This window comes from Protopterus annectens, chromosome 6.part1 (assembly GCF_019279795.1).
Source record: "Protopterus annectens isolate FY-2018-M chromosome 6.part1, PAN1.0, whole genome shotgun sequence".
In the NCBI taxonomy this organism is placed as follows: Eukaryota; Metazoa; Chordata; order Ceratodontiformes; family Protopteridae; genus Protopterus; species Protopterus annectens.
The window spans coordinates 403,226,271-403,241,722 of record NC_056738.1 but is presented as its reverse complement, the minus strand read 5'-3'; the positions used below and the strand labels follow the sequence as shown (position 1 = coordinate 403,241,722).

General features: G+C 43.1%; 1 protein-coding gene across 2 annotated transcripts in view; it reads left to right on the top strand.

The window, feature by feature from the left end:
• Positions 1 to 15,452, top strand: part of SF1 (splicing factor 1) — a 1,552,458-nt gene that overhangs the window by 666,104 nt on the left and 870,902 nt on the right. The gene's annotated exons all lie outside the window — the stretch shown is intronic.

The window sequence follows — 15,452 nt, the reverse complement described above, 5'->3', positions numbered from 1 at the left end:
CCTTATAAATCTTTATGTACAACCTATAGTTCTATAACTGTCATTAGTCAATTGGTTGATATGATTAGAAAAACTCGTAGCTGAATCTACCCATTTACCCAGGTCCTTAAATGAGTCTACAGTGTCAGTCACTGTGTGCTTTATTAAATATTCACCTTTCAGTTTGTCTCCCAACTCTCATATGCTTAGTTTTTGATGTATTTATCAACATATTATTCTCCGGTGCCCAAGTGGTCAGTTTAGTCAAATTATTTTGCAGACATGCCTTATCTGTAACACTTGTAATCGGTTTACCCAATTTCAGGTAGTCAGCACATACACTGTAGAACACCTCAGATGAAAAAGTAAGGTCTGAAAGATACAATCTAAACAAGAACAAGCAAGATCCTAGTACAGAGCCCTGCGGGACACCTTGACTGTAACCATGGATTTCACCTGTCCAGTTGTGATACTTGCCATGTCCTGTTTAAGCCATGCAGCTGTCCATCTTAACGGTACATCAATACCCAGTTGTACTAATTTATTGATCAGTGTTTTGTGCATGACCCTGTCAAATGCCGAAGTTAAATCTATATAACTCGCATAGCAGCGCAACTTTTTATTCATAGCAGTTATTTTGTTATAGAACATGTTACAGGTATAATGTTTGACTTCATGCGACTTGCTTTCACTTGCCATAAGTATCATTTTGATTGCCTTCCTGGATAATTTAATTGCTCTGGTAAGTGTAATGCATTCTGTCCAGTGCTGAAAACTTATTAGTGGGCAATGTCGAATTTTGTATGTATTGTGTGCTTCACGGGGTGGGGGGTGGGGTGGGGTGGTGGCATTTGTTGCAGTGTAATGGTCAGTTTCAGGGTGTAGTTTACGGCAGAAGAGGAATGTTTGTCTCCCCATATGTGTGTATATATAGATATAGATATGTAGATATAGATATAGAGAGATGTATATAGATAGATGTATATAAAAGATTTATATAATGTGTTTGCACATACATATACAGTTGCATTGTCTTTAGTGCCGATTATGAGATCCTTAATACTGATGGATACAGAATGCTTCCCAGCTTGTTGGAGGATGAAGCGAAGTATGGCCCACAAAAATGTTTTTGTTTAGGTCATGCTTTCAGCACTCCAGCTTCTTAAATTTTCTTTCTTCAGGGTCTCACAAGCTTCATGATTAATACAGCATCTATATTAGTAAAACCTGAATTAATTTTTTTCTGAAGTTGTGACCTTTTGCAAGGTGTGCAAAACCAATCTCCCCAGTGTGGCACAATGTTAGCTTTGTTCCTTGGACTTTACTACATCTGTGCTAACAAAGCACTTTATTTCTATTTGCTATATTCTTGACTTATCACCAGCACTACTTGGCACATTGAGGGGTAGTGATGAAAGTTGTTATACTCAGTCATACAGCTTGTACTTGTGTTTGCAGGCTTTTGTTTTTGGTTTGTCTTACAGGTAAGTATGCTTGCAGTAGTCAGATTCCAGAGCTAGGTAGCAGCTAATATGTCAAATATCCCCCCTAAACTGTTGCAGCTTTGTACTAACAATTAAGGTAAGACCATCTTGGCAGTAATATAGATTTTCATACGGAGAAGTCACGGACATCCAGAGATTAAAATATCTTCCAGGTAGAGCTGCAGTTTTCCCCATGTTATGCAGATAGTAAGGTGGAGGTATAGAAGGGAGAGATGTCTGCAACATTTTTTGTGTTGATTGTAAACAGAGTTTTGTTCACCCAGTGGCAGGTGACTCCCTGGAGCTACATTAAGATTACAGGTTGGGAGTTTTCTTTTCCTTTTTTTGTATGTATTGCTGTTTAGTGTAATCTTTTCCCCTGTTTTTGGAGCTCTTTCCAAGGCTGCTGTGACTCTTGGAAGTTTGAAGATCTGGTAGTACTGGTCAGTCCCAGAGATTTCACCCTTACCAGACTGATTATCAGTACCCCACACTCATGCCGGGTTACCAGAAACTGGGGAGAAGCTGAATCACACTCACTTTTTCTGTACTACACAGGTACTGAAGGGTTTTACAAACTAGATAGATGGCTGCTTTAATCAAAAGCAGTCTTTGAGATGAGCAGTCAAAGCATTAAAGCAAACAGTTTTCAGAAGAGGCCAAGTGAAAAGTAGTACAGGCTGAGGCAAGCAGTTGGAGAAGAGCAGTGATCTGCCACCCCAAGCCAAGTGGGGGTGCCTCTTTGACTGTCTTAACTCTCATCTTCTCCCAAAAATGGGAGGGACAGCTTCCCACTTCAGAGACAAGTGTTTTGAGATAGTGACAGATTTGTGGGTGAGGGAACTCTCTGGCTTGGGGGTTAAAACCCTGATGCTTATCCTCTCTCTTGCAGATGCCTCTCTAGCCCTTCTAAGGCCATCTGATGGCATATCTCACCAAAGTGCTGTTTCTGGCATGAAAAGTTTTGCTAATTGAATGGGGGGCATTTTACACTCCATGCTGTCACTGATAACAATGTACCTGGAGACCCATTCCTTTATTTCTCAGACCATACAGGATTTTGATGGTGAAAAATATTCAGTCATCCTTTTTTTTATGCACTTTTTTCTTGGTCATAGAATATAACAATGCATTTTTGCATATCTACATCTGCAGGATTCACGGGAAGTATTTAAGGCTTAAGGAAAAAGCACAGCTTTCATTTCACATTTTATTTTTTGAGGTGCTAGCTACTTCACTGTTCATAAATTGCTTTGTTTTGAGTGTTTGCACGCCTTGTTTAAGAGCAATTTCCATTACTTGGATTGCTTTTTTCTAAAACAAAAAACAACTTTGTTGAATTATCACTTATGACATTGGCAGTCATACAGTTATATAAATGAAAGGTCATACTGTTGTATTTTCAGTTACAAATGTTGTACTTCCTTTAAACCTCATTCCTCTTCCAAAACATTGCTCTATATTATTCCCACAGTCCTCTATGTAATTTGCTCCTATCCTTCTCTAAAGGTCCCATTTCATGTTTTTGTTGTATTCACTGGTTCTAGTACAGTTGGTTTACACTTCGATTTCTATTTCCTAGTCATTGCTTTTTTGGCAGCCACTAGAATTAAACTCTGCAAGGCTTTACTATGTGTAGGCAATTCCGTTTGTGTCGGTGCTTAGAAATCATTTCTGTAGATGCATCAGTTTGCTCACTCTGTGAGTCGTCTGCAGGGAATTTTTAAAATCTGAACTCATTACTCTCCCTCCATTACCTCTTTCCCCATCATTCCTCCAACATTTGTGGTCTGTCTGAGGAAAAATGATTTGCAGTCTGCTTGGGTTGTAAAATACTTGTGCTAACACTTCAATCTAAATCCTAAATCTTCTAGATTCTGTTGCATACAGTTAGATAGAATATATAAGCCAAGTACCTCTTCAGAAAATTTACATTCTCTTTTGGATTATAATACAAGAATGTGGATCATTACATTAGGTGGTTTATTTTCTCATATATATATATACACACGCACACTGATTGTAACATTTGCTGTACAGCACTGATGAAAGCTTTATGCTGAAACCGTTATGCTTTATCACCCATTGGGTGTCTGTTTTTTGTATGTTCATTTATGGGTACTCATGCCCATTTAACTTTTTTATTAAAAGTTCTTTTTGTGAAATTTGGTGCTGGCCTGTTGGATTTTTGATTGATTGCTTCAGTGGGGCCATGCACTTCACTGTACGTGCGTGGGACTTGTTCCTATTTAAATATTACCCTAATTCACTGAAAAAGTTAGAGCAAGAGGATTTGCATCAGCTGGCTTTTTCTGAGCAATTAGCGTGAAAATCAGTTGTTTTTTTAAGGGATAGAGCAACAACATGAGGCGAAATTAGGAACTAGTTGAGAGATGTCTGTGGGATGCATTCACTTGGCACTGTATGTAGTTTTTCATTCATTTGATCATGAGACATCATGAAATGTAGATGGTCAAGAAGGTGGCTGTAACTGCTGGGCGTCTGTCTCTGCATTCTGCATGTGTGTGTGTTTATGTGATTCTATATGTGCGAGACCGTCCATTTTACCTCTGCATTTGTTGTGTGTGTATGTGTGTATACACACACACGAGCAAAACTGAGACGCCACTAAAGCCAGGTACGAGAATGTAGGTATAAAAAAAAGATGAAAACAAGTACCAAAGCTGCCACAGCATAAATCCTAAAACGAACTACAATGTACATCATGAAACATACTTCAAAACATTCATGTAAAAGACTTTAACAAAAATAAGTACTAGAGTAACAGAAGGTAAGCACTTTCTGATAATTCCCTTCAGATCAGTTATAAAGCAAAACAATCAATACTTTAAATTACTTAACCAATCAAATCCTTCTATTCTTCACATGCCCTTAACAAGAAGAGCTTTCTTATAAAAGGTAAACAGCTGAGCAAAGCTGGCCAGTCACAAAGTGTATAGGCCAATCCAAATCATTGCTGAAAGTGCATATAATCAATGAATGAACATTCCCATTCATAGAACTAAGGCATGGGATTAAAACCAACCAATCAGACAAAATCGTGAATCAGTTTGTGACATATCTAATGTATTGCACCCGACAAATACCTATAAAATTAAAATAATATAATGTAAGAATTCATAAATAAAAATAATAAATGCATGCAAATTATTTTAACCTCCGTCTGCTTAAAGCAGATTTAAGTGATGGGCAGGTATTCAACCCCGGTTGTACATCGGCACAAAGATCACCTATCCATTGCATTTCCAAAAATTCAATTTTAGTACAATATCTCCACCCCTATGATTCTCCATAACAACATGTAGAGCCTGAAAGAGGAAAAACATGTTGCAGATATTGTGAAATGTGCTTATATAACAGAATCTTTAAATCCTGAGGTGGATATTGCCAAACTAATATGCTTTGAAATTCTCTCCATAAAAAGTCGGTTGGTTTTCCCAACATAAAAACTCTGACAGGACTGACAGCAAGCAGCATATACAAGGATATTCTTCGTGTTTCACTGTTGCAGTCCTCATATATGGGTTATCCGGCTCCCAGTAGCCCTCAGTCGGCCCGAATACCAAAGTCCTTTGTATATGATGTCGGCTGCCGCCGGTTGTAAAACTGATGTCAGAATGTCAGGTATAAAGGGAGGCAGCCAACGTCATTTCCCCAGCCTTTCTTGCCGCGGAGCCAGAAGCAGATGCAATTCGCACTAGTGTTGGTTGGCCGTTTACCTTCATTTTGCTTTCCGACTACCAAGTTGAAGATGCCTTCAGATAAGTACCCTGTTGGGGATCCTCTTTTCTTTAACGAATGTCTGATGAAGCTAATAACTGTCTTGCCTGTGGAAAACAGATTCCGCACCGTGATTTCCATTCCCATTGTGTATAACTTGTTTGGGCCTTGAGCACGACATCCCTAGCTGCGATCTCTGTGCTTCCTTTAACCAGGTGCTATAGGCCATAGAGCTAAGAATTTGTATATGCATTTCGGAGTCTGGCCTGAGTTCATTGGTATGGCATATTCTGGTCTCCTGACTTCGGATATACCTAGGAAACGCAAAGACAAGGACCGCGACAGGCCTAGGGTTAAATCTGCTGACGACGCATCAGTGAAATTGGTAGTCAGCACAGCGGTAGTCAGTGAGGAGCTTTCACAGCCACTACAGTCCACAGATTTTCAGCCGCAAGCCTCTGCCGAGACCTTTACGGAGTCCTCCATGCCGCAGGCTGTTATTTCTTAAGACCCTGTGCCTGTCGCCACCTCAGATGGGTCCCTGAGCCACTTTGCAGGCATCAGCTTCTGACGCCTCTTTTCAGCATGAGACCAGACCGACTACCTTAGTTCAGACATATGCAGTTGCTAGGCCTCCCGAGTCCCTCCGGATTGCTAGTAAACCTTCCAGCTGCAAACCTACTCACAAGCAGGTGTATGCCTCCCCTCCTTTGCCTCAGTCCCAGTTGATAAAGATGGCTGGTGATCTTGTTTCCCTGATTAGAGGCTCTCATCCCCTCCCCCCTTCAAAGAGGGCTAGGGAATTATTCAGATTCTGAGATTTCCAGTATGTCTGCTGGTGATGAAGGAAATTCTCAACTTTTTTCTGGCTTTGAAGATTCTGATGCTGAGGACTCTATCCCTTCTGCCTCCCCTCCAGAAGATTTCTCCTTTGGGGATACTTTGAATACTCTTAGGGAGTATTTTAAATGGGAATGTCAGGATTTTCCAGAGTCTAAGAAAAGAATTGGGGAATTTTTGGATTTGCCACAGCATAAGCCTCTGGCTATACCTCCAGTTTTGGAAGTTGTGGATGATGTCTTCATGGAAAATTCTTTAACTCCTAATTCTGTTCCTCTTGCCCCCCAGAAAACCAGATAGGTATTATAGGGTTCCTGAATCTCATCAATTCCTTTTTAAAAACCCTACTGCTGATCCAGAAATTATTTCTCAAGGCCCCAAGGGTGTTAAGGCTACTATTGCTAAAAACCCTGTGCCTTCTGATAAGGAGTCTAGGGCCTTGGACAGGTGGGGTAAAAGTCTATACCTCTGCAATTCTTGCCATTAGATCCGTGAATTGTCTTTTTCACATGCATAAGTAGCAGCAGCATATTTTGGAGGCTATTAAGGCTAAACTTGGAGATATTCCTTCCATGACTGAGAGCAAAGATTTACGAGACTTACAGAATTCTGCCACTTTAGTTAATAAGCATTCACTTCATTGCGGTTTTGACACTTTGGAAGCTTCCTGCAGAGCAGCAGCCACTGTTTCTGTAATTAGAAGGCATGCTTGGCTCAGGGAGCAGCCTCTTTCTGAACCTGTTAAATCTAAATTGCTGGATGTTCCTTTGCACAAGGACAGTCTTTTTGGTAATAAGGCTGAGGAGGTACTGAAGAAGTTGGAGGATAAGGCAAAATCTGTGCAAGCTGTAAAAGATTTCCTTCAGGTTAAGCCTTCTCTGTTTAGTATGCATTATCCTTCCAAGAATTGGTCTTTCTCTGATCCTGGCAAGCAGGGTCGCTCTAGGCCTAGAGGTTTCAGATCCTCCAGAGGGCAGGCTTCTGCCCCTCAAAGGGCTAAACAATGGCATTCATCTTCTGCTAAATCAGGGAGTTCTAAGCCAGCTTCCCAAAGCAAACATTTTCAATTACTCCGGCCTTCTTGTGCCTACCTCTGCAGGCCCTGGGTTTCCTTTGGGGGGAAGGTTAGCCAGGTTCGCGGAGGTATGGTCTACCATCAGACGACAATTAGGTGCTCAGTATAGTAAACCAAGGTTACAAGTTTTACTTTCACACATTCCCTGTTTTACAAGGGTACCCAGAACTGTCAGTGCAGAGGTAGAAACTCAAATTTCTTCTTTACTGACTGGGGGGGCTATAGAGCCAGTTCCTGCAAATCAAGCAGGCCTAGGTTTTTATTCAAGACTTTTTCTGGTACCCAAGAATGGAGGCACATGGTGCCCTATTCTGGATCTGTCTATTCTAAGTGCTTTTCTGGTGATTCCCAAATTCAAGATGCTCACCCTTCAACAGTTACCACCAATGCTGGCCAAGGATTCATGGCTGTTAACTTTGGATCTCAAGGAGGCTTATCTGCACATCCCAATACGGGAAAGTTGCAGGCAGTTACTTCGCTTCAGGGCTGGGGAGCAACACTTTCAATTCTCTGCATTGCCCTTTGTAAGCCAAAGTGCCTGGCTCCAGCCATTGCTTTTTGCAGGCAGAGAAACATTCAAATTTATCCTTACCTGGATGACTCTCTCATTCAAGCAAACTCCCCAGAACAACTAGAAAAGGATTTGGATTTCGTGAAGAACATTCTCACCTCTTTCGGTTACACACTCAATGAAAAGAAGTCAAAGTGGGTTCCTACAAGGGAGATTGTTTTCCTGGGTGCGAGTCTGAATACAGCCACCCAGATAGTATTCTTCCCTCAACAGAAGCAAGATGATCTTTTGGCTTACTTCATGAACTTGCAAGCATGACCCAGCTCTTGGCAAGATGATTCCTGCAAGCACTGGGGTTCATGGCTTCATATATTTTGATCTCATATATCCCATATGCAAGGCTACATATGGGAAAACTTAATGGTACCTCAAGAGTCTTTGGTGTTAACACACACAGGACTTACTTGATTCTTCCCCTGGTTCCCTGTCTACAGATGGAGTTCCTCTGGTGGGTGACGGCCTGTTCTCAGAACAAGAGTCTGCCTTTCCGCCCACTGCTGCCAGCCAGACTCTCTCCACAGATGCCTCAGATGTTGCATGGGGGGCTCATCTGGAAGGCAGGGGCATACAGGGGACTTGGAACAACCAGCAGATTCATCTGCACATAAACTTAAAAGAATTGATGGCAGTGCAGCAGGCCTTGCTGGCTTTCAAAGACTGACTGCTGATTAGGACAGACAATATCACAGTCATGTGGTACATCAAGCAAGGGGGAACTCGCTCTTACCCCTTGTGCAGACAAAGCATGAGACTATGGTCCATAGCAGCATCCATGGGCTTACATCTAATAGCCCAATATCTTCCAGGGAGGCTAAACTTCTTGGCGGATCATTTGAACAGACATGTTCTGGATCCTTAGGAGTGGCAACTGAACAAGGACATTTTCCATTGCATCGCTCAACATTGTGACACCCCACAAGTGGGTCGTTTCTCCTTTCACACCAATCATCTTCCAAACTTCTGCACCAGGGAGTAAGCATGAAGGGTGGACACATTGTCCTTCCCATGGACACCTCTCTCAGTTTATGCATTCCCTCCTCTGCCTCTTCTTCCCAGAGTGCTGTTAAAGATAAGGGATGAAAAACCAAAGGCTATTCTGATAGCACCAGATTGGGCCCAGGCAGCATTGGTGTCACCTCCTTCGCAGCCTTTCACAGGCTCAGCCTTGGCATCTTTCCCTGGTACTAGATCTGTTGGCTTAGGGATGGGGGAAAAGTTCCTTCACCCTCATCTTCAAACTCTGCATTTATCTGCCTGGCTAATGCTTTAAATCTTTCCCAGCAATTGGTTGAAGTTCTTCATGAGGCCTAGCACCAGAAAATCCTATGCAGATAAATGGAAGAGATTTTGCTCTTGGATGCTGGCTAAAGGAGAAGACTCTTCTCATCCTTCTCTTTCCCTCATTCTTGACTACCTCGCAGGACTGCTTAATGGTGGACTTTCCTTTTCCTCAATCAAAATTCACGCTTCAGCAATTTCGGCTCATTGTTCTTTTGAGCAACCCATTTTTTTCTCACCCCTTGATGAAACTGTTCCTGAGGGGAGCTAGTAATCTTAGACCTCCCCAGAAGAGCTCCTACTCCTGCTTGAGATCTTAATTTTGGCCTGGAAAAACTTAACTCTGCCTCCCTTTGAACCAGCTGCCTCTGCAGATTTGAAGATGTTCGTGTTTCACTGTTGCAGTCATTACTCTTGGGTTATCCTGCTGGCAGGCTGCTCTCATTCGGCCAGAATTCCAGGGTCTGGGTCCGGCGTCGGTTGCTGTCACCTCTTCCCTGGCGTCAGTGCGCGAGGGGTGTGAAAGATCCAGCCGACACCATTTTCTTCAGTCTTTTTTGCCGCTCTGTGCCCGAAGCAAAAGCAGTTCGCAAGTGCCGGTCGGCCGACTCCTGAGATTTTCAGATCCGAATTTCAGAACTGAAGTCTTCATTAAAGCTAAGTACCCCGTTGGGGAAACTTTTTTCTTGCTCCAGACCGATGTCAGAAAAAGTTAACAATTGTATTTCTTGGAAGCAAATACCTCAAGGATTTTCAGTCTTACTGTATTCCTTGCCTAGGCCCTGATCACAACGTTGCTAGCTGTCTGTTTTGTGCTAGATTTAACCAACGCACTATTAAGCATCTGTTCGATTTTGCATTTAATTATTTTGGCTGAAGATTTAATTATATAATGCTGTCAGACCAGCCGACAACCAGAGTTTACAAAAAAACGCAAGGACAAGGAAAAGGATAGGCATCCGAGGTCCAAAACCAACGACGAGGCCTCTGCTAGGTCATTCGCCGGTTCTCAGTGAGGCGCTTTCGCAGCCCCTGGCGCCCACTATCTGAGCCACAGTCCGCTTCCGACTCCACGTGGAGCCGACTGGGCCTCTGGATATTCAAGGTATTGGACACTCTGAGATCATTCCCTCAGATGGGTCTGGCGCCACTGAGCAGGCATCGGCTTCTGCGGTTGTCTTCAAACCTACACAACTATATATTAAGCCATCTTCAGCTTCAAAGCAAAGACTAAAGCTGCTCTAAAGACAAAGAAACAAGTACAGCATTCTCCTACTCAGACTTCCATGCCTAAAAAAACAGATGCTTAAAATGACCGAAGACCTAATTACTTTGATCAGGGGCTCCCATCCCCTCCTGATAAGAGTCCTAGGCAAGAGACAGAGTATGATTCTTCTGATCAAGTTTCTATTTCCTCTGATTCCTCTTCTGAACAGGATTACTTCATGCTTCCCTATGAGGATTCTGATGCTGAAGAATCCATTCCTTCAAGCTCTCCTCCTGAGGATTATTCTTTTGGGGAAACTCTGCATACCATGAGGGAGCATTTCCACTGGAAGAGCCAAGATTATTCTGAATCTAAGAAAAGTCTCAGACTTTCTGCTACTTCCTCACCACAGACCCTTTGCTATTCCACCTGTTCTAGACATTGTAGATGTATTTTCAGAGTCCGGCCCGACCCCTGACTCTACCTCCTGCACTTGCTAAACCAGACAGATACTACAGGGTCCCGGATTCTCAAATTCCTATATAAAAACCCCGCTGCTGACCCGGAAACTACATCTCGGGGTCCCAAAGGGGTTAAAGCTTCCACTGCAAAAAACCCTGTCCCCTCTGATAGGGATTCTAGGGCTCTAGACAGACGGGGGAAAAAAGTTCTGCTACCCTGGCTGTAAGGGCTTTAAATTGTCAGTTTCATTTGCTTAAATATCAGCGATATGTAATGTCACTGCTTAAACAGAAATTGTTGACAAATACTGAATGTTCAGAGAACAAGGAATTGCAAGATTTATTGCATGCAGCTGAACAAGTGGATAAGCATACTTTGCAATGTGGTTATGATTCACTGGAGGCCTCTTGCAGGGTAGCTGTTACAGGTTCTGTTATTGGAAGGCATGCTTGGTTAAAGGAGCAGAGTTTGCCTGATCATGTTAAAGCAAAATTATTAGATGCACCATTACAGCATGATACTTTGTTTGGTACTAAAGCAGAAGAGGTGTTGAAAAAAATGGAGGATAAAGCAAAAATCCATGCAGACAGTCAAGGATTTCTTACAGGTACAGCCACCCAGGTTTAGCAGGAACTGGCTGCCTAAAATTTGGTCCTTTCCAGTGTCAGACCACAAAGAGGCAGATACAGGCATCCCAGAGGCAGATCTCAGCCCCAAGGCTCATACAGGCCTAAACAATGGGGTGCTCTTACCTCCAAAAGCGGATAAGACAAATCACAACCTTACAGGAAACAGTCCCAATGACTTTCCTCTACCGGATCCAAGCACTTTTCTTTTGGCAGCCCCCTTAGTGGGAAAACTAGCACTTTTTTCATCAAATTGGCAAATGGTTATCCAAGACAAATGGGTCTTGAACATAGTGTCCCAAGGCTACAGGTACCATTTTCACACACTACCAAGGTCAAAAGGTATGCCAGACCTGCCACACAATCAATGGGCAGAGGCACAAAAACAAATTACAGCCCTCCTGGACATGAGGGCCATTCAGCAAGAACCACAACAAGAGCAGGGGCAAGGATTTTACTCCAGACTTTTCCTAGTACCCAGAAGGGACAAAACCTGGAGACCAGTACTGGACCTGTCAGTACTAAATACGTTTCTGGAAGTTCCAAAATTCAAGAGGTTGACTCTACAGCAGTTACTGCCCATGCTGGGCAAGAACGCTTGGCTTGTAACTTTGGACCTAAAAGAGGCATACCTGCATGTTCCAATCAGAAAATCTTGCAGAAGATACCTCAGATTCATAGCTGGCTCAATACATTACCAATTCTCTGCACTGCCCTTTGGCTTATCTACTGCGCCCAGGGTCTTCACAAAATGCCTGGCACCAGTAATTGCGTTTTGCAGACAAAAAGGAATTCAAATATATTCCTACTTGGACGACTGCCTCATTCAAGCAGAGAACAAAGACATTCTTCTGAAGCATCTGGCATTTGTAAAAATATTACTAATTGGCCTAGGGTACACCGTAAACGAAAAGAAATCAAAACTATTGCCCTCTCAAGAGATAATATTCCTGGGTGCAAGCTTAAATACAACTGCCCAGATGGCTTATCTCACACCAGATGAACAAAAACTGACTACTTGCTTCAAGAAATTGGCAACAAAAACCCACTTATCTGCAAGGAAAATCCTGCAGGCCTTGGGTTTCATGGCATCCTGCATTCTACTAATTCCATATGCCAGACTGCATATGAGGAAACTACAATGGTATCTAAAAAGTGTTTGGACTCAGCATTGCCACAGCCTGGAGACAGTAATTGCACTCATTCCCTGCCTGCAACAGGAGGTTCGATGGTGGGCAGAAGCCTGTCACCGCAACAAGGGTCTGCCATTCAGTTTACCCACAGCCAGACAGACACTGACAACGGATGCATCAGATTATGCCGGGGGGCCCATATAGCAGGAAAATGTATTCAGGGCACATGACCTGCAAACCAGATGCGTCTTCACATCAATCAAAAAGAGATGCTAGCTGTTCAAAATGCCCTGACAGCTTTCAAGGACCTGCTTCATCCAGGACAGTTACTGATAAAGACAGAACACTACAGTCATGTGTTACATAAACAAGCAGGGAGGTACACATTCCTACCCCCTCTGCAGACAAGCAATGACCTTATGGGACACAGCACTGACTTTTCAAGTTCACCTGCAAGCACAATTCCTGCCAGGAAAAGCAAATACTCTGGTAGACGAAGTAAGCAGAAACCTCATGGATCTCCACGAATGGAAACTGGATCCACAAGTCTTCAGCATGATAATAAGGAAATGGGGATGCCCAGACACAGATCTATTTGCCTCCCCTCACAACAGCCAATTGCAGAGTTTTTGCTCAAGGATTTACCACAAGCAAGCATAGAAAGTGGACGCCCTCTCCTTCAGCTGGAAAAATCTAACAGTATATGCTTTTCTCTCACTGCCTCTCCTACCCAGGGTACTCCTAAAAGTCAGACAAGAGAAGCCAAAAATGATGCTGATTGCACCAGACTGGCCACGCCAGCACTGGTACCCAATCCTAAAAAGCTTGTCTCAAGGTCCAGCATGGATATTGCCTCAAACTTCTCACTTGCTGACGTAACAAAACAATCGGATCCTGCACAGCCAACTCAGGACCTTAAATCTGGCAGCATGGCGGATAATGTAGCCATTCAGAACACTCCTATTTCAAAAGCTGTTATGGATGTTATCTTGGAGGTCAGGAGGCCTAGTACTAGAAAATCTTATGCAGAAAAATGGAAGAGATTCTGTGCTTGGAACCAGGAACAAGGCATTGACATGTGTGCACCAAATATCCCTCAGATTTTACAATACCTAACTGAGATGCTGAACAAAGGCCTTTCTTTCTCATCAATTAAGATTCATGCCTCTGCCATTTCAGCCCATTACAATACGGAACCACCCGTCTTTTCTCATCCTTTAATAAGGCAGTACCTCACAAAACATTAGACCTCCAAGGGGAGCACCCATACCGGCCTGGGACCTCAATTATGCTTTGGAAAAACTCTCACTGCCTCCTTTCGAGCCAGCATCAACAGCAGATATAAAATTCTTATCCTGGAAAACAGCCCTGCTCCTAGCAATAACCTCTGCAAGGCGAGTCTCGGAGTTACAAGCACTCATGGCTGTGGAACCTTTCATCATTTTTCATCCAGACAGGGTTTCTGTGAGGACAAACCCTACTTTTATGCCTAAGGTGGTGTCCAGTGTAGCCCTCAACCAAACCATTCACTTGCCTACCTTTTATCCAAATCCACAGAACAAGGGTGAGAAAATTCTGCATTCTTTGGACATACACAGGCAGTTACGCTTCTACTTGGACAGAACTAAAGCTTTCAGAAAGACACTGCAACTGTGAGTCATATGCTTCAGGATCACGAGGAAAGGCCATCTCAAAACAGACCATTTCAAAATGGATAGGCCATTGCATCAGTTTCTGCTATTCACAACATGGCAAATCAGTGCCTAAGGGCATTAGGCCTCATTCCACCAGAGCAGCAGCCACTTCAGCAGCCTTCCTTAGAGGAGTACCAACCAAAGATATCTTAGAGGCTGCAACTTGGAGTTCAGTGCACACCTTCACAAAGCACCACCACTTAACTCTCTACTCCTAAGTCCAGACCAGGCTTTGCCACTGCTGTTCTGCAGGGCCTCATAGCCTCTCTTAATCCTATTTAGCCCAGCCACCCTTCCTCAGCTTTGGGATTCAACCCAAGAGTAATGACTGCAACAGTGAAACGCTATGAACATAGTACAGTTGTGTACCTACCATAAATGTAAATGTTTGAGTGTATTCACTGTTGCAGTCCAGGTTACCCACCCACCATCCCCCTTTTTTCTTTGCTGGGACTCCTCTGCACTTCTCTATCCTATACAACCTATTTGGTGCATTTGCTTGTAGATGAAGGGAATGTTATTTTTGTGCATGCATTTTTATTAGCATATTTTTCAGCCTACCAATTTGGGGGCACCTGACATCTGGGGCAAGGAAGGCTGAAGAAAATGGCGTTGGCTGCGTCTTTTGTACCCCTGGTGCACTGACGTCCGGGAGGAGGCGACGGCAACAGACGCCGGACCTAGACTTTGGAATTTTGGCTGACTGAGGGTAGCTTGCCAGCGGGATAACCCAGGAGTAATGACTGCAACAGTGAATACACTCTAACATCTACATTTAAGGTAGGTACACAACTGTACTTTTCTATTGTGGAAGACTGCTTTCCTTTTAGCTATTACTTCAGCTAGAAAGGTGTCTGAGCTGCAAGCCTTAATGGCAGACCTGACATTATTTTATCGGGTTTCTCTTAGAACTAATCCCTCCGTTATGCCTAAGGTAGTTTCCAGTTTAATCCTTAACCAGTCTATTCACCTGCCTACTTTTTTCAACAATCCCTAAAATAAAGGGGAAAGGATTCTGCACTCTCTTGATGTGCATAGACGGCTGAGAATTTACTTAGGACTAAATCCTTTCAAAAATCTGAACAGTTGTTTTAGTTTTGCTCCTGGGGCTCAGGGTAAAGCTATTTCAAAACAAACCATCTTCAAATGGATTGCTCATTGTTCAGAGGTTCATAGGTAGGTGCTAGGCTATCGGCCCAAGGGCCTATGTAAGCCTAGCCAACAAAGTTCCCTGGATTTCACCACCCAAGATGGTTATTTTCCTGTGCCCCTGTTGAACAAAGCCACAGAAGTGATCCCTGAGGTGAATTTCCTGTTTCCCATCCACTCAAGATTTTTCTTGGAGTGCTAATGAGGGACTCT